This window comes from Simochromis diagramma, unplaced genomic scaffold (assembly GCF_900408965.1).
Source record: "Simochromis diagramma unplaced genomic scaffold, fSimDia1.1 OVJJ01000320.1, whole genome shotgun sequence".
NCBI classification, from domain to species: Eukaryota; Metazoa; Chordata; class Actinopteri; order Cichliformes; family Cichlidae; genus Simochromis; species Simochromis diagramma.
Window position 1 is genome coordinate 5233384 of NW_024386773.1, and position 19638 is coordinate 5253021.

Below are 19638 nucleotides of genomic sequence, written 5' to 3' on the forward strand. Positions count from 1 at the left end.
GATTTAGAGAAGGCTTTTGACCGTGTCCCTCAGAGTGTCCTGTGGGAGGTGCTTTGGGAGTATGGGGTGTTTTGCCCATTGCTACGGACCATTTGATCCTTAAACAACCGATGCGGATGGGCTCCACCAGGGCTGCCCTTTGTCACCAATTCTGTTTGTAATTCTTATAGACAGAATTTCTTGTGCCACTTGGCTCAGTCTTGGGTGATCTCAGAATCTCATCTCTGCTTTTCTCAGATGATGTGAGAAAAGCTTCATATCAGGCTGCATCGGGTGATGGCCTCCAGCTCACACTAGAGCGGTTTGCAGCTGAGTGTGAAACGGTAGGAATGAGAATCAGCACCTCCAAATCTGAGTCCATGGTCCCCAGCCAGAAAACGGTGGAGTGCCCACTCCGGTCAGGGACGAATTCCTGCCCCAAGTGGAGGAATTTAGGTATCTCAGGGTCTTGTTCATGAGTGACTGAGGGAGCGGGAGATCAACAGACAGATTGGTGTTGCAACTGCAATGATGCAGACGCTGTACCGGTCTGTCGTGGTGAAGATAGAGCTGAGTGTAAAAGTGAAGCTCTCAGTTTACTGGTTGATCTACGTTCCTACCCTCACCTATGGTCACGAGCTATGGGTAGTGACCGAAAGAATGAGATTGTGGATACAAGCAGCAGAAATGAGCTTCCACCGAGGGGTGGCTGGCCTCTCCCTTAGAGATATAGGATGAGAAGTTTGCCCATCTGGGTGGGGCTCAGAATAGAGCCTCTGCTATTCCACATTGAAAGGAGCCAGTTGAGGTGGTTTGACCATTTGATAATGATGCCTTCTGGCTGCCACCTGAGTGAGGTGTTCCGGGCATGTCCCACCAAGAGGAGGTCCCAGTGTAGACCCAGGACACACTAGAAAGATTGTATGTCTCGGCTAGCTTAGGAACGCCTTGGTGTTCCCCTGGACAAGCTGGAGGTGGCTGGGGAGAGGGAGGTCTGGGGATCTCTGCTTAGGCTGCTGCCCCCACGACTTGGCCCGATAATCGAAATAAGATGAATGGTTTATAGATGGATGGATGTTGACATTGTTTTCATGTACCATTGGGATCCAGTTTGACCATCTCTTGCAAAGCAAGAATAGATATGATTTTTAAGGTTAAATGTACAGTACATTGGCAAAAATATTCGCTCATGCATCCAAATCATTAAATTCAAGTGTTCCAACCACTTCCATCAGCACAAGTGTATCAAGCACCTAGTATGCAGAGTACATCTGCAAACATCTGTGAAAGAATGGGTTGCTCTCAAGAGCTCAATGAATTTCAGCATGGTACTGAGATAGACTGCCACCTGTGCAGCATGTCCAGTTGTGAAATGTCCTCACTACTAAATGCTCCACCGTCAACCAATAGTGGTGTAAGAACAAAGTGGAAGTGATTGAGAATAAAGCAATTTAGCCATGAAATGGTAGGCCATGTAAAACCACAGAGTGGATCAACTTCATGTGGCCTTCAGATTAGATCAAGAGGTCTAACCCAGTCTGCAGAGCGCTTTAGATTGTACAGCAGAGGAAATGTGTTATCTGGAATGACAAATCATGTTTTTCCATCTGGGTTTGGCAGTTGGCAGGAGAAAAGTACTTGTTAACTGTATTGTCCTAATGTAAAGTTTAGTGGAGGGAATTTATGGTATGGGGTTGTTTTACAGTAGTTGGGCTTACCCCTTAGTAAAGTGAAAGGAATTCTTAATGCTTGAGCATACCGAGACATTTTGGACAATTTCATGCTCCCAGTTTGGGGACAGCCCCTTCCAATTCCAACATGACAGCGCACCAGTGCGCAAAGCAAGGCCCATAAAGATAAGGATGAGTGAGTTTGGTGTGGAAGAACTTTCCTGACCTCACCAGACCTTTGGGATGAATTAGAGCAGAAACTGCGAAACAGGCCTTCTCATACAGCATCAGTGTCTGACCTCATGAATGTACTTCTGGAAGAATGGTCACAAAAACCCATGAACACATAAATACACCCCCAAACCTTTTACAAACTGAGCCACGAAATGGAAAGCCTTCACTGGAGAGTTGAAGTTGTTATAGCTGCAAAGGGTGGACTAACATTATATTAAACTCTATGGATTAAGAATGGAATGTCACTCAAGTTTATATTAGGGAATACTTTTGGCAATATAATGAACACTGACTTCATTAATTAAACATTGGCCAAGTTTAATATGAGCATAGACCACTGTAACTACACACACCCACAGGAAAATTAGTAAAACCATAAAAGATTTTTCTTTTTTAAAAAGGAGCTGATCACTAAGGCATATGGGTGGGTTTTTACCTTTTTCAAGGCCCAACAGAAAGCACAAAGCATGAACTCCATGGGGGCTTACAGGTGGAGCAGCATCCGATTTCTCAGACTCCCAGGGGATGAAGTCTCCACTCCTCAGGAACAATCACAGATTTCAATGCTGTAAGCTGCTTTGAAACAGCAGGTAAAGTGATCAATGGACTCCTACTGTTTTTAAAACAGACTGAAGATAACACTGTTTAAAAAACAAAACAAAAAAACCCACACAATCTTATCAAAAACTAACAGACAGAATTTGTTCTTCCATCTAAATAAACAAGCCACCTAATCAAAACACCTTTTAAACTAAAGATTTGTTTGAAGCAAATTTTCACTTATATAGGTTAATGAGATATGAAAAGCTTGCTCTATTCAAATATGTAAATTCAGGTTTTGACCGTTTGAAAGGAAAATGATCCAAGTTACTTTTGTTCTCAGTGATGTACCCCATTGTTTTGTGACATTGTGCCTTAAAGTCTCAACTGGAATATTTCAGCCACACCCATCTTTGTTTACTTTCCTTCCTTGGGTCAAAGATTATCTGAGCATTAGGGTTAGTAGTTGATTGACGTATTCGTGCTGCAAACACAGTAAGAACGTCAGCAATCACAGGCTGTTGGACTGAGTGTGGCTGGTTGCAAATTTTTAATTACCCAACCTGAACAGTTGGGTTGGTTTACACCATACAGCTGCTTCCCTTCACCATTTGAAATAATGCAGGATTAAAACACTCAAATTGCTCATCTTAAACTCATCGTAGTAACTATGTCCATATTTTATACTCAATACCAAAATCAGAAAAAAATACCCAATGCTCAATTGCACTTTCATTGGGTTTTGAATGAAGTTTAAAACTGAACATGTCACCCATTTTCTAAGTAAACACATTTTTAAAGTTGCTATTGATGAGAAATTCACACCAGATTCTATTAACAAATTTTGTACTCTTCATCAAATCAGCAAAAAAACACAGAAAAGAAGGTCAGACACCAACTGGGAAGAATCCGAAGGACAAACGGAACAATTGTCATCCCTTGTGTAGTAGGTTTATCAGAGAAACTCAGGAGAGTCTTTTCCAAGCATGACATCCCATTGTACCTCAGACCCAACCATACACAAAAAACTGGATCATCCTAAAGACAAAACTCTCAATCACAAACTTAACAGCTTAGTTTATGCTGTACAGTGCAGCAAGTAATGCTTAGACGTCTACATTGGTTAGACCAAACACTTCATAAATGCATGGCACAACATAGAAAAGCGATCTCGATAGGTCAAGACCCAGGTGTACATCTGCATCAAAAGGACAATGGCATCCTCGAAAGAGTGAGCAAATATTCACATTTTGGACCAAGAAGACTGTTGGTTTAAAAAAAAGGAGTGAAAGAATCTATGTCCACTGTGAACAACCATCCTTGAACAGAGATGGTGGCTTATGACACCAACTGTCTGCCATCTATAATCCAGTTGTGAAATCCCTTCCCAGACACCTTAATGCCTACTCACATCTGGGGTCATTTGATCCCAGTAAGTCACATATAATAGGGTGGGGCAAGGGCTCACAATGGGTTCACCTGAAACCTTGGCTGATTGTGCCCACATCCGTTTTCACACTTTGGCGTTAGTTTAGGCAGAGGATCAACAGAGGTCCACGACCCTCTTAGGGACGCTCTGGGACTCTCCACCAATTGCTCTTGGAATTGAAGAAACTTCTTGGATGAGAGGTGAAATGTCTTCAAGAAACTTAAAGAGGTCCAGATGCTTTTCAAGCTCTTTAGACAATTTATGGAATCCACATATGCAAAGAAATCAAACCATAGAAGCCCATAAATTATGTGTAACAATGAGAAATGACACAGGGAAAAAGGAAAAAGTATTGAACACATCAAGGCTGTCATTCCATACAATACCAGTTTGCATACAAGGCAAACAGGTTGACAGGATACCACAATAGCAACCCTCATACATCTGGACAATAGTAATGCTGTTTACTGACTGATAAATTGTATTCTTCTGCCTATTGTCTCAACTCCCTCTTCACCACAGCCAGTACAATTATTGTGTATGCCTTCCTGAATTAACTTTTTTATAAAACGTTTTACATAAATTTGTTAGTATGACTGTGGAGGAGCTTTGCACGAATCTACAGACTGGGACACATTGAGGGCTGCTTGGAGGAGTTTACGGACACTGTCACCTCTTATATCTAGGGGTGGGTTTTGATAATTGATTTATCGATTAAAATCGATTCTGGCTTGGATAACGTGATATTGATTCATTAAAATCCTGAATCTATTTTTAAATATAAATTTATTTTGCCTGAAACGCCAGAATCTCAGGTTAAACCTCACAAAATTTCTACAACCACCAAACAGCTAAAACAGTAAATGAGAGCAGGTACACGGATGGCGCTTTGTGTTTACGTCCTTTTTGCGCTAGATTCTGAAGCTGCAGGTTTTATCTCTCTCCAAACAATATTGACTGAACCAGCAGTCAAAGACAATGCAAACTACGCTTCACATTTCGCTTCACGTAAACATCGTCACGAATTTCCTCTTACTTTTGCCGTTTTGCTTCCACCACGATAAAATCACACTTCATGTAGAGCTCTCTCTCTCTCTCTAAATCGATAATCAAAACACACCCCTACTTATTACCCACCAGTCTACGGTGTCAGTCGCTGTTTTCTTTTTGTTTTTTTTACTTACTTCCAATAAGAAAGCCTCATTTCTGCTGTTCAAAACTGAACAAATTTAAACTTTTTAAAATTATGCAAAATTGCAAAATGCTTAGCTGTGTCTCTAATCAAACCTCTGTAACTTTGCTCTGCTTCACTTAGTTTTTGACTGCACAATATTTTTAAGGTCATCTGTTATAAAAACCCAGACCAGGAAAACCGCCTTCATGTTTTTCTGTGTTTTATCCTCAGTTACTTTGACACAAAGGAATCTGCTGTGATGCTTATACCTTTGATAAAGTCTCACAAGTGTCAGGTTTCTTTTTATAGATATAAAAATATAGATATGTACTGATAAGCGATCAGAATTATAATATTTCTGACTGTCTGAGGCAAAATTTCACCGATTCAAATCGAATCATATCGATTCAGGACCTTGTGAATCGGAATTGAATCGATTCTGGAAATTAGTGACGATACCCAGCCCCTACTTATATTCACTTGTGCGAGGACAGCATTGTGCCATCAAGCACCAGGGTGAGTTATGATAATGACAAACCCTAGTTTACTCCTAAACTCAAACAGCTGTGGCTAGAAAAGACAGAAGGCGTTCAGTAGCGGAGACAGGGACTGCTACAAAGAGGCCAAGTACAGGTTCGGAAAATAAGTGGACATTGCCAAACACCAGCACTCTGAGAAGATTCAGCAGCAGATCTCAGGCTACGTCCACACTAGCCCGGATAGATTTGAAAACAGTGTTTTCATCTGAAAACGCTCCACGTCCACACTAGCGTTTTCGGTCATTTTCACAGAGTCGTGCGTCCACACTGAAATGGATGAAAACGCTTACGTTCCAGTCCTGCGCATGCGCAAAAGCGAGTGAGAATTAAAGAATTTGAAGAAAAGCTATCTGGAGGATATACAAACTGATATTCATCTTTTTTAGGGCAGTCAAAATTGAGAGCAATCAAAACAACCGGGAGTGAGCTGGTGTGTACCTGGACGCCCATCCCCGGACCCAAAGAACCACCAACGCACCGATGTCTGAGGGCGTCTGCCACTGGTAGGGGAAGTGGTGGGGGAGATAGGCCTCCATACCTTGGAGGACCTGGGATGTCCCCAGAGAGGTGGCGTCTGATACCCGACCTGACATATGGACACAGACAAACAGGCACACACAGATACAAACATCCATTCGCACCCTCATGCTCTCATATGCAATTACTCAACACTCACCCAACGTGGAGACAGACATAGAGAGACACTGTACACACAATCACACTCCCCAAGCATACTCTAAGCCCCGGGTCTAGGTACCCTTGCCCCTGGAGGGGGAAACTGCACCCAGACCCAGGTGGTGTTACCCTTTTCCCTGGGGTGGGGAGAAGCAGACCGCCCCGACTCTGCAGCAGCAGGGAGGCCCACATTCCAGACCCCAGTCGGACGGCCAACTTCTCCTCCTGGCCCCTCCCTGCTCCAGCAGGCCGCAGAGAACGGGGCTGCATTTTTCCTTGAGGAAAGCGCCGTCTCAGTGTGGACGGGAGGGTCAAAATGGAGAGAAAACAAAAACGCACAAACGCATTAGTGTGGACGTAGCCTCAGAGAACAACTCGGCCTCTGTGTGGAAAAGTTTTAGGAAGATCACCAACTGCAAGCCTAAAACCCCCCTCCACTCACGGCTTGGTCTTGGACAACACCTTCAACGACTTTTATTGCCGTTTTGATGAGCCATCAAGCAGCCTTCACACCTCCCCCAGCCCCAACAGTAGAGACACTTTGGACACTCATTCCCACACCTCCCCCACTCCCCCCACCACAGAGCCATCACCACCATCAAAGACTTCACCTACAGCACCCCCCACCTCATCCCACACACACAGGATCTCACACCAGCCTGAATGCTCGGAAAGCTCCCGACCCAGACGGTGTGTCCCCCTGCCACTCTCAGGCTACGTCCACACTAGCCTAGATCAGTGTTGCCAACTCCTCAGTAAGGAAAATCGCTATTGGCTGTCCTAAAAGTCGCTAGAAGTGGCTAAATGATGTCATCGTCTAATTTGCATAATTGGTCATGCTAATATAATTGTAACCTACGTTGTTGGAGAGAGAAATAACATCGTGGAAGAGACATAAAGTGAGTAAAAAACGTCCTAAATGCATTTAGAATTTATTTAATTCAATTCAATTCAATTCAATTTTATTTATATAGCGCCAAATCACAACAAAAGTCGCCTCAAGGCGCTTCATAGATACAGAGAAAAACCCAACAATCATATGACCCCCTATGAGCAAGCACTTTGGCGACAGTGGGAAGGAAAAACTCCCTTTTAACAGGAAGAAACCTCCGGCAGAACCAGGCTCAGGGAGGGGCGGCCATCTGCTGCAACCGGTTGGGGTGAGAGAAGGAAGACAGGATAAAAGACATGCTGTGGAAGAGAGACAGAGGTTAATAACAGATATGATTCAATGCAGAGAGGTCTATTAATACATAGTGAGTGAGAAAGGTGACTGGAAAGGAAAAACTCAATGCATCATGGGAATCCCCCGGCAGCCTACGTCTATTGCAGCATAACTAAGGGAGGATTCAGGGTCACCTGGTCCAGCCCTAACTATATGCTTTAGCAAAAAGGAAAGTTTTAAGCCTAATCTTAAAAGTACAGATTGTGTCTGTCTCCCGAATCCAAACTGGAAGCTGGTTCCACAGAAGAGGGGCCTGAAAACTGAAGGCTCTCCCTCCCATTCTACTTTTAAATACTCTAGGAACAACAAGTAGGCCTGCAGAGCGAGAGCGAAGTGCTCTAATAGGGTGATATGGTACTACAAGGTCATTAAGATAAGATAGGGCCTGATTATTTAAGACCTTGTATGTGAGGAGCAGGATTTTGAATTCAATTCTGGATTTAACAGGAAGCCAATGAAGGGAAGCCAAAACAGGAGAAATATGCTCTCTCTTTCTAGTCCCAGTCAGTACTCTTGCTGCAGCATTTTGGATTAGCTGAAGGTTTTTCAGTGAGTTTTTTGGACATCCTGATAATAATGAATTACAGTAGTCCAGCCTGGAAGTAATAAATGCATGAACTAGTTTTTCAGCGTCACTCTGAGACAGGATATTTCTAATTTTAGAGATGTTGCGCAAATGGAAGAAAGCAGTCTTACATATTTGTTTAATATGTGCGTTGAAGGACATATCCTGGTCAAAAATGACTCCAAGGTTCCTCACAGCATTACTGGAGGCCAAGGTAATGCCATCCAGAGTAAGAATCTGGTTAGATACCATATTTCTAAGCTTTTCAGGGCCGAGTACAATAACCTCAGTTTTATCTGAATTAAGAAGCAGAAAGTTAGCGGTCATCCAGGTCTTTATGTCTTTAAGACATTCCTGGAGTTTAACTAATTGGTGTGTGTTATCTGGCTTCATGGACAGATAGAGCTGGGTGTCATCTGCATAGCAGTGAAAATGTATGCTATGTCTTCTAATGATGCTGCCTAAGGGAAGCATGTATAGTGTAAACAGAATTGGTCCTAGCACTGAACCCTGTGGAACTCCATAATTAACCTCAGTGTGTGAAGAGGACTCTCTGTTTACTTGAACAAACTGGAGTCTATTAGATAGATATGATACAAACCACTGCAGTGCAGTACCTGTAATACCTACAGCATGTTCTAATCGCTCTAATAGGATATTATGGTCAACAGTATCGAATGCTGCACTAAGGTCTAGCAGGACAAGCACAGAGATGAGTCCACTGTCAGAGGCCATAAGAAGATCATTTGTAACCTTCACTAAAGCTGTTTCTGTGCTGTGATGAGCTCTGAAACCTGACTGAAACTCTTCAAATAAACCATTCCTCTGCAGATGATCTGTTAGCTGTTTGACAACTACTCTTTCAAGGATTTTTGATATGAAAGGAAGGTTGGAGATTGGCCTGTAATTAGCTAAGACTGCTGGGTCTAGAGATGGCTTTTTGAGTAAAGATTTAACTACAGCCAGTTTGAAGGCCTGTGGTACATAGCCGATTATTAGAGAAAGGTTGATCATATTTAAGATCGAAGAATTAATTAATGGCAGGACTTCTTTGAGCAGTTTTGTAGGAATGGGGTCTAAAAGACACGTTGATGGTTTGGAGGAAGTAATTATTGAAGTTAACTCAGAAAGATCAATTGGAGAAAAAGAGTCTAACTTAACATCAATAGTACTAAGAGTAGCTGTAGATAATATTACATCTGTGGGATGATTATTGGTAATTTTTTCTCTAATGATAAAAATTTTATTTGTGAAGAAGTTCATGAAGTCATTACTAGTTAACGTTAAAGGGATGGTTGGCTCAACAGAGCTCTGACTGTTTGTCAGCCTGGCTACAGTGCTGAAGAGAAACCTGGGGTTGTTCTTATTTTCTTCAATCAGTGACAAATAGTAAGATGTTCTGGCTTTGCGGAGGGCTTTCTTATAAAGCAGCAAACTATTTCTCCAGGCTAAATGATGATCCTCTAAATTTAGGACTACAAATTAAATTTATTTTAGCAATTGTTGTTTTTTGTAATGTCACAATTCCAACCCTGCTCCTTTATCCAGGCTTGGACCGGCAAAAGTGACCCGAAATAGGCACTCTGGTGGAGTTACTTTGTGTGTGTGTGTGTGTGTGTGTGTGTGTGTGTGTTTATAAGTAGTTTTAAACCTCATGATCCACAAAACAGCATAACAGTAAAAGAAGAACTGACTGCGTTACAGTCAGTGCGGGAGCAGCGGCTTCACTCATGCGCGATTCATTTGCAGTTCGGACGCATAGGTGTGAAAATCTTCTGCCCTGATAGCAGCTGGGGGAGGACTATCCTCCGCCCGTGAGCGCTTTGGAACGGGCGAGGTGCCCACGGCAGCACCCACTGCTTGTTGAGAGTAAAAGCGATACCCGCTTTCACGTCAAAAAGTCGTGATAAATAAGTCTCCAATAACACCAGAAAAAGTCGCCAGATTTGTCGCTAGTCGCTTTTTAGAAAAAAAGTCGCTAAGTTGGCAACACTGGTCTAGATAGATTTGAAAACAGCGTTTTCATCTGAAGATGCTCTGCGTCCACACTAGCGTTTTCAGACGTTTTCACAGAGTTGTGCATCCACATTGAAACGGCCGAAAACGCCTATGTTCCAGTACTGCACATGCGTGAAACGCAAGAAGATTCGACCTGCCTCATTTCTATCTGCTGTTTATCAACTTACCGGCTCTTTTGCGGCAAAATGTCGAGGAAAAGCACTGAGTTTTTTAAATGGACTAACAATGAGGTGGAGTTGTTGCTACGAGTAACACAAAAGTACAAAGTTGCAAAAGTGAGTGAGAATTGAAGAATTTGAAGGAAGCTATCTGAAACATGTACAGACTGATATTTATCTTTAATAAGGCTGTCAAAATTGAGAGCAAACAAAACAACTGCTGCATAATGCCCTACGCTATCTTAGTTTAATTGGTCACTTGACTGCATCACATGACTAAAATGTGTCACAGTTTTCAAAAAGTCTCAGTTTTTGCTGTCCACACTGTGACGCGAAAGCACCGCTTTCAAATGTATGCCTTTTCGACAGCGTTTTGAAAACGCTGCGTTTTCCATGAGCGAAAACGCCGTCTCAGTGTGGACGGGAGGCCAAAATGGAGAGAAAACGATGCGTTTTCAAACTAAAACGCATTAGTGTGGACGTAGCCTGAGCCTGGCAGGCCCCAGGGTTTTCTGGCATTTTCAATTCCTTTCTGCAGGCATTTCATGTGCCTGCCTGCTTCAAGTCCTTCAACATAGTCCTGTCCCCAAGAAGCCAAGGATCACTGGACTAAATGACTACAGACCTGTGGCTCTGACATCTGTGGTCATGAAGTGTTTTGAGCACCTGGTTCTCTCCTATCCCAAGACCGTCATGGCCCCCCTCCTGGACCCCCTGTAGTTTGCATACAGAGCCAAAAAGTCTGTAGACGATGCTATCAATGTGGCCCTACACTTCACTACACTTCAGCATCTGGACTCTGCGGGAACTTATGCCAGGGTCCTGTTTGTGGACCTCAGCTCTGCCTTCAACACCATCTTTCCAGACCTTCTCCAAGGCAAACTTTCCCAGATGAATGTGCCTTATTCCATCTATCAGTGGATCACTGACTTCCTGATGGACATCAAACAAAATGTGAGGCTGGGGAAAGCCAAACGAAGCTTACGACCTTTGAATAGACTGAGCATCAACTCTTCATGAGCACAATCTGTAATGTGTATATAAAATGATTATAGCCGCACCTTTAATAAAAGTTTTAATCTAACGCCAGTAGCTTTTAATGAACGTTTTAATGCAATGATAATGATGAAAGCCATATGTAGCAGTAAAATATTTTCTTTATTCCCACAACATCAATCAATTGTGCTAATTTTCTCCTCTGGTAAACAATAACCTCTTTCAGCCATCCCAAACAGACATAGTCTTTCAAAATGGCACAAAAATGATCACTCAATTCATTTGAGGCAGTAGAGAAAAGTCATAATATTCCAAAATCCCTTTTCTTTAAGCATTTCAGGTTTCCATATCTGCCAGCCAATTATGCTATTGACCATATTCTTGATTTGATTTGATATACCTTTATTAGTCCCACAAGGGGAAATTTCATAAGGCTGCCAACCTATTGCACGCAATGGCGGCGCCATCTTACCCTCCGACCATACATACATTACACAAAACATCACATGGGGAAGACAGGTCAGAGAGGTATAACAATGGAAAATGCACCACATGAGGAAAGATAAGGAGAAAAAAATAACTCCCCCCAGACTGAGCTCCAACAGGGAGATCAGTTTGAGAACAGAAAAAAACACCTCTGCACATAGCACATGAAAAAACTCTTAATACACCAAAGAAACACATGACAAGCGACAGGGGTGGGTAAAGGGTGAGAGACAGCCGAATTAGACAGTACATCCGGGCCTGCGTGCGCTGGTCTCCTTGATCCACCGTCAGCATCGGAAGGGAATAAGCATCGAAGGCGTTTGGAAAGGGAGGGGGGATGAGTGTGTGCATATCAGTGTATATGTATGTGTGTGCGTGTCCAGAGTTCAGCTGAGACAGTGTCCTTCGCCCTGCTAGGCTAAGTAAACAGTCTTCCAGCCAACCCAGGTGGCCTTGCATGGAATGGGAAGGAACAAACTAAACACAGTCGTTATCAGGGTGTTGTTGTTCAGCTCCAGCCTTGAGACCGCAGCTGGCGCCAAAGGGGTATCCGCATAAGTGATGGTGGTTTTTACTTTAGTGAGAGCAGCTCATATGAATTTCAAAGCAGTTCTACAGTCCAACTCTGGTCTCACAATCTCCCGTTGGAGAGCCGCGAGCTTCACCATACTTGCGTTCTGTGATGTTGTCATTTCTTGTGCTCAAGGAGCCGATTCTGAGAACTCACGGCAGTTGCTTTATACTCTATAGAAAAGGCAATATATCTAGAATGTAAACTAACGGTGTGCTCACACCGAACGCGATAGAGGCAGGCAGAGCGTCAGGCTTACATGTAAAGTCAATGGAAAGGCGCGCTGACCCGCGATTGCGGCTCCCGCGAAAATTCGGAAGCAGATTTGCGTCGCGAAAACGCGAAAATGCCTGAAACGCGCGTGAGTGTAGCGCGTTTCAGGCGTTTGACTCGCGAAAAAAACCACGCGCGTGAGTTTATGTGTTGCATTTTGTGCATACACGCGTTTCGCGTCCACCGCTCGAGTTGGAAAAATCTGAACTCCAGCGTCAAATCGCGCCGCGACAACCAATCAGGAGCCTGGTGACGTGGCTGTTACCTAGTTCAAAGGGGCAGATCCAGCCAAAGCCCTTTATTCTTCAATAGAAGGAAGGCTAATCAATGCCGTAGCAAACAACCCGGAGCCGTACGACACCAGCTGCTTTCTGGACCGAGACAGGAATATAAAGGACCGAGCTTGGAGGAAGATATGTGAAGAGATCGGGCAACCTGGTAAGTTCATTCATTTTTCTTAAGTTTTCTCTAAAGTTTTCACTGACCCGGGGAAGCCGCACAAAAGCTAGCAAGCCACCGCTATTTTCCCACTGACGTACAAATACCGTTCTGCTTTTAGGCATGTTGTCATTTAAGAATATATTTTATTGTTTATTAATAAACAGCACACAGTGGTCCCGCTGTTCATCTGTCACTGCCTCTTTTTTTTTGTTTGTTTTCTTTTTTTTGCACCGTACAGCATTGCATTCTGCAGCCTGATTGACAAATCTGCTCCGTGTCGTGTCTCCTGCGCTTGTCAATTTTATCATGTTTGGTTTTGATAACCATTACATCCAATAGAAAAAACAGCACAAAAACACCCATAACTATGAGCCTCATTCGGAAATAGACACCTGCACCGCGAGGGAAAAAGGCGCACGAAAGTGGCAGGCAGATGAAGACAAAACGCGGCATAATAATACTTTTACGTTTTGCAATCTACAAAGGTTTGCACTTTGAGAATCAATTGTGAGAACTGTGACCAATGTTCATGTGTGTGGAGAAAACAGTGTATAAAGTGCGTGGCCAGGGGCTAGTTATTCTGAGAACCCCTGCTGCAATAAATGAGGGACCACTGTCTACTCTATGATTATTATATTCAACCTCCATCCATCCATCTTCATCCGCTTATCCGAGGTCGGGTCGCGGGGATAGCAGCCTAAGCAAAGAGGTCCAGACCTCCCTCTCCCCAGCCACCTCCTCCAGCTTGTCCGGGGGAATACCAAGGCGTTCCCAGGCCAGCCGAGAGATATAATCTCTCCAGCGTGTCCTGGGTCTGCCCCGGAGCCTCCTCCCGGTGGGACATGCCTGGAACACCTCGCCCAGGAGGCGCCCAGGGGGCATCCTTGCCAGATGCCCGAACCACCTCAGCTGGCTCCTTTCGATGTGGAGCAGCAGCTGCTCTACTCTGAGCCCCTCCCGGATGGCCGAACTTCTCACCCTATCTCTAAGGGAGAGGCCAGCCACCCTTCGGAGGAAGCTCATTTCCGCCGCTTGTATCCGCGATCTCGTTCTTTCGGTCACTACCCACAGCTCGTGGCCATAGGTGAGGGTAGGGACGTAGATCGACCGGTAAATTGAGAGCTTCGCTTTTACACTCAGCTCCCTCTTCACCACGACTGACCGGTGCAGCGTCCGCATTACTGCAGCCGCAGCCCCAATCCGTCTGTCGATCTCCGGCTCCCTTCTCCCATCACTCGCGAACAAGACCCCGAGATACTTGAACTCCTCCACTTGGGGCAGGAACTCATCCCCGACCCGGAGTGGGCACTCCACCCTTTTCCGGCTGAGAACCATGGCCTCAGATTTGGAGGTGCTGATCCTCATTCCCGCTGCGTCACACTCGGCTGCGAACCGCTCCAGTGCGAGCTGGAGGCCCTCACCCGATGAAGCCAACAGAACCACATCATCCGCAAAAATCAGAGATGAGATTCTGAGGCCACCAAAGCGAAAGCCCTCCGCCACTTGGCTGCGCCTAGAAATCCTGTCCATAAAAATTATGAACAGAACCGGAGACAAAGGGCAGCCCTGGCGGAGCCCATCACCCACCGGGAACGAGTCCGACTTATTGCCGGCAATGCGAACCAAGCTCTTGCAACGGTTGTATAGGGATTGAATGGCCCGTAGCAATGGGCCAGACACCCCATACTCCCGCAACACCTCCCACAGGACACCCCGAGGGACACGGTCGAATGCCTTCTCCAGGTCCACAAAACACATGTAGACTGGTTGGGCAAACTCCCATGCACCCTCAAGTATCCTGGAGAGGATAAAGAGCTGGTCCAGTGTTCCGCGACCAGGACGAAAACCGCATTGTTCCTCCTGTATCCGAGGTTCGACTAGCGGACGAACTCTCCTCTCCAGCACCCTGGCATAGACTTTCCCAGGGAGGCTGAGGAGTGTGATCCCCCTGTAGTTGGAACACACCCTCCGGTCCCCCTTCTTAAAGATGGGGACCACCACCCCGGTCTGCCAGTCCACAGGCACTGCCCCTGATCTCCACACAACATTGCAGAGACGTGTCAACCAAGACAGCCCTACAACGTCCAGCGCCTTCAGGAACTCGGGGCGGACCTCATCAACACCAGGGGCTCTGCCACCAAGGAGTTGTTTAACTGCCTCAGTGACCTCGCCCCCGGAAATTGGCGGGTCATACCCCTCATCCCCAGACTCTGCTTCCTCCTCGGAAGACGTGTCAGTGGGATTAAGGAGGTCCTCGAAGTATTCCTTCCACCGCCCGACAATTTTCTCAGTCGACGTCAACAGCGCTCCGCCAGCACTATACACAGCGCAGGTAGAGCACCGCTTTCCCCTCCTGAGACGCCTGAAGGTTTGCCAGAATCTCTTCGAGGCAGTCCGAAAGTCTTTTTCCATGGCCTCTCCGAACTCCTCCCACACCCGAGTTTTTGCTTCAGCCACTGCCCGAGCCGCATTCCGCTTGGCCTGTCGATACCTGTCGGCTGCCTCCGGAGTCCCACAGGCTAACCAAGCCCGATAGGCCTCCTTCTTCAGCCTGGTGGCTCCCTTCACCTCTGGTGTCCACCATTTGGTTCGGGGATTACCACCACGGCAGGCACCAACCACCTTGCGGCCGCAGCTCAATGCAGCAGCTTCGGCAATGGAGACGCTGAACATGGTCCATTCGGACTCAATGTCCCCAGTCTCCCTCGGAATGCTGTTGAAGCTCTGTCGGAGGTGTGCGTTGAAGATCTCGCGGACTGGGGCCTCTGCTAGACGTTCCCAGCACACCTTCACTACGCGTTTAGGTGCACCAGGTCTGTCCAGCGTCCTCCCCCGCCACCTGATCCAACTCACCACCAGGTGGTGATCAGTTGACAGCTCAGCCCCTCTCTTTACCCGAGTGTCCAGAACATATGGTCGCAGGTCTGGTGATACGATTACAAAATTGATCATCGACCTACGGCCTAGAGCATCCTGGTGCCACGTGCACTTATGAACACTCTTATGTTCGAACAGGGTGTTCGTTATGGCCAAACTGTGATTAGCACAGAAGTCCAATAACAAAACACCGCTCGGGTTCAGATCAGGGAGGCCGTTCCTCCCAATCACGCCCCTCCAGGTCTCGCTGTCGTTACCCACGTGAGCATTGAAGTCTCCCAGCAGGACAACAGAGTCTCCAGGTGGAGCACCTTCCAGCACCCCCCCCAGAGACTCTAAGAAGGCTGGGTACTCCGAACTGCCACCCGGCGCATAAACGCAGATGACAGTCAGGACCCGTTCCCCGACCCTAAGGCGCAGGGAGCAAACCCTCTCGTCCACCGGGAAAAACCCCAACGTACCGGCAGCAAGCCGAGGGGATATAAGAATACCCACCCCAGCCCGCCGCCTCTCACCAGGGGCAACTCCAGACTGAGACAGAGTCCAGCCCCTCTCCAGGAGACTGGTTCCAGAGCCCAGACAATGCGTAGAGGTGAGCCCAACTATATCTAGCCGGTACCTCTCAACCTCACGCACCAACTCAGGCTCCTTCCCCACCAGAGAGGTGACATTCCATGTCCCTATTGCCAGTCTTGGCAGCCGGGGGTCGGTCCGCCAGGGCCTCCGCTCCTGGCCGCCACCCGGCTCACAATGCACCCGACCCCTATGGCGCCTCCTGCGGGTGGTGGGCCTGCGGGAGGATGGGCCCATGTCTCCTCTTCGGGCTGTGCCCGGCCGGGCCCCATGGACTAAGGCCCGGCCACCAGACGCTCGCCCTCGGGCACCCTCCCCGGGTCTGGCTCCAGGGCGGAGCCCCGGTAACCCTATCCCGGGCAGGGTAAACTGTTCCCTCGATATTCTCTTCATGGGGGTCTTCTGAATCGCTCTTTGTCTGGTCCCTCACCCAGGACCAGTTTGTCATGGGAGACCCTACCAGGGGGCAAAAGCCCCCAGACAACATAGCCCCTGGGATCCCTGGGACACACAAACCCCTCCACCACGATAAGGTAGCGATTCAAGGAGGAGTATATATATTCAACCTGTTAACATTTAATACTGTATTGATAGAACCAACTGATTCTGAAGCAGAGCATCCCCTGTTGCTTCTCCTGGCTGCCCAGTCCCTGAGCTCCTGCTGCTGCACCCACAGGTATGTACAGCCAGCACTGATACCTTTTTAGTCGGTGGGATTGCCTTGTGATCACCTTTACTAAATATCTACAACCAATCTGATTATATCCTGTTTTTGTTTTGTTTTTTTCTCAATGTTGAAATTAAAATCTAGTAGCAGCCTTCTCATTTCTTTGTGTTTTGTGGTGTTTTACAGGCCCACAGGGGAGGACGGCTCCGAGGCAGATGAGGGACGGGTCCCAGGACGGTCCATCGGTGGTGGAGCTGGCCACCCTGGTGTCCCTGAAGAGTCCACACCAGTCTCCAATGGAGCATTTCCTCCTCAGCCTTGTTCCTGCTCTGGAGAGCAGCTGGTCCTTTTTATTCCTGTCTCTCTGTAAATACTTATATTTTATATATTTATGTTTAATGTTTTTCTGTTTGAGAATTCTAATATTATTTCAAATAAATTTTTATAATGACTAATGTCTCAGTTCTACTACACAGCAAATGTTGGCACACGACTTGACACATGTAGAATTTATTTCATATTATACTAATGACAAATATACTGATACAGTGGGATGCAAAAGTTTGGGCAACCTTGTTAATAGACATTATTTTCCTGTATAAATGGTTGGTTGTTACAATAAAAAATGTCAGTTAAATATCATACAGGAGACACACACAGTGATATTTGAGAAGTGAAAAGAAGTTTACTGGATTTACAGAAAGTGTGCAATAATTGTTTAAACAAAATCAAGCAGGTGCATAAATTTGGGCACCACAAAAAAAGAAATGAAATAAATATTTAGTGTACATCAATGTGTGTGTCTCCTATATGATATATAGGGTGCCTTTGTCTGGACGTGCTTCCCATCCAGAGCTGCACAGCACAGAGGGAAGTTCCAGCGCTCCTGGAAATCCCTCTGTGATGGACCGCCAGTCTCCAGGTGAAGGCACAGCCATGAAGTCGTCCACTAGACAGTCCCAGATGGCCGTCGCTGCCTGGGGGGTGATCTGGCTCACCGTGGACACACCGACTCTGTAACTGAATGCTTGGTGCTGAAGGAGTCCGCGGTGACAAGGAACCTGGACAAAATTGTTCAAAATCAGTATTATGTGTACTGCAGTTACAAAATACATTATTCAAATTCCAAAATACTTTTGTGATGTCAGATTTAAATCACAAAACTTAAATCTTACATAAAACATTTTGTAATTATAAGGATAATTACAAAATGTATATTAGATAATATCTAAAACAGTTGTGTTTTGTTTTAACTTTAACATATCATAATTTGATTGGTAGCAACTTTCACAACTACAGTGAGCCAATCACTCATAATTCCTAAACATGTCAATCAGGTAGGAATGAAGTAAGACATTAATAGAAATAAAGAGTTGTATGTTGACATGTAGCCCTTTCCTTGCTTAAATCATTAATACTTTTGAAAAATTAATCTGTGATAAGACCTAGCTTATCAAGATAGAACCATGTAACTAAAGATGAACCAAACTGTTCACAGTTTTATCTAACTCTGTTTTAATAAAGGCTGGTGACCCCTGTTATAGAGTCTGACAGCTGCAGGGATTATATACAAATATTCAACTATCCCAGAATTAAACCAGGTCTAAATAAAAAGGAGTGAGTATCACTACAAAGGTTAACTCAGTGGTCCTAATGCTACAGTTTGATATCAGCAAACACCGAGCACATACATTGATAGGACACCACAGCCATGCTATCATGCAAACACTGATAACAGCATAAATCGAATTAAATCGGGGCTTGATGAGAGCTTCTGAGTATCACTAGAAATATTATAAACAGTCGTCTCCATACCACAGTTTGCTATCAGTAAACACAGAGAGCATTCACTGTTAGCATAGCACATCCATGTTAGCAGTGTATAACTGGATGGTTTAGCATATTAGCACAGATATCAATAAAGGACTACCGTATTAAATAGTTTTACTAACCTCAGGCAGACGGACAGGCGCTCTGCAGGTGGGATTGAGCGTCTGTAGTTGGTGTCTAGGCGGGCGATGCTGGGACCGACGAGGGAAAGCAGGTCCTCAAACTGGCCGACGGTGATAGCGCTGGAATCGGCCGTCATCCAGGCGCAGCTCCTGGAGCAAATGGTGAAACTCACCAAACTGCTCATGCCTCTGGAGGACCTGATGGACCCAGGTACGGCGAGGACGTCTTTTATGCTGCTGCTCTGCTCTCCACAGTACATAGAGAAGGGAGACTCTCTCTTCAAGCGCTAGCTCGATAGCTGCCATCTTGCAAAGATACCGGTCTGGCACAACTCCCTCCCACATTCCTCCCACATTTCCGGTTCACGCGCGTCAAAATATCATATTTTGACGCGCGATGGATTTTTCTTGGACACACGTTGAGACGCGAATGTACACGCGTCAAATTAGGGGCGTTTGGGGCGTTTTATTCGCGTCCATCGCGTTCGGTGTGAACACACCGTAAGACTCAGTATTATCTGCCCTCAAGGGGTAAAACAAATACTTCATGTATCTAAACACTGAACCCCCCCAGGGTTTTGGCAACACTGAGTAG